The sequence below is a fragment of the Macrobrachium rosenbergii genome, chromosome 46 (genome assembly GCF_040412425.1).
Source record: "Macrobrachium rosenbergii isolate ZJJX-2024 chromosome 46, ASM4041242v1, whole genome shotgun sequence".
In the NCBI taxonomy this organism is placed as follows: Eukaryota; Metazoa; Arthropoda; class Malacostraca; order Decapoda; family Palaemonidae; genus Macrobrachium; species Macrobrachium rosenbergii.
In genome coordinates, this window is record NC_089786.1 from 4517501 (window position 1) to 4518454 (window position 954).

A 954-nucleotide genomic window follows, 5' to 3' on the forward strand; every position below is an offset into this window, starting at 1 on the left:
ATGCATGTACGTCAGGTTTATACATGTATACATACATACATACACACGTACATATAAATATATTTATATACCCGAGAGTGAATAGTTAGTACGTATTATTCAGTTTTTCTTACGGATTTATTTTCCCCGAGACGTGTATGGTATTATCGGAAAGTAAATTTTAAAACCTGTCAGGTGCTTTAGGCACAGTAAGTTAGAGGAATATTTAGTTCTTATATTTACCTTTGATTTGGAAATTTTGGTAATAATGTTCTCTGTTCCTTACTGTTGAATGGACTTAAAACTTTTATTATCTTTTTAGTCAGTGCTATCAAAGTTTGTTTAATGAGTGCTGCAGCTTCTTGAGGTTTGCCTCATCTTTTGAGAATGTCCTTCACAACAATAATTTTCTCAAATTACAGCTCTCTACAGCAGGGAGGAATTCATGCTGTTCTGTAACCCTGGAACTCACTCGTGTCATGCAAACTACTTGTCTGTTCTCTTGTGAAGTGCGATCAGACTCCATCCACAACTTTTCTCGGCGGAGCTGTTCACTTTGTCAGTTTGTTTCCTTCACAAATACACAACATTGTTTTCTTCACATATACACATTCTGTTCTTTCTAATGTGTGCTTATAGTGATTGAATTTGTAACATTAATAGAAATAACGCTTGCATCTGTATCTCATATGCAATGAGTTTTTCGACCTGTGATCCAACCAGTCCTTGATCTCTCAGCTGTTGTTAGACGTAAGCGTAGGCGTTTCCCTCCTAGGGCGGTAGTGGTGGCCTATGTCAGTAAAGTTGTCATGTTTCGGGTATCTTTAAACGGACCTTTTTCATACTTTTAGTACGTAGGTTTCCGTGGATTTTTTTAATATATTAGTTGCCAAGCACCTTAAACGTGCCTGTGTTTTCGTATTGACGGAGATGCAATCGTTACAGGATTTCAGCTGATTTGCACTAAACCATCTG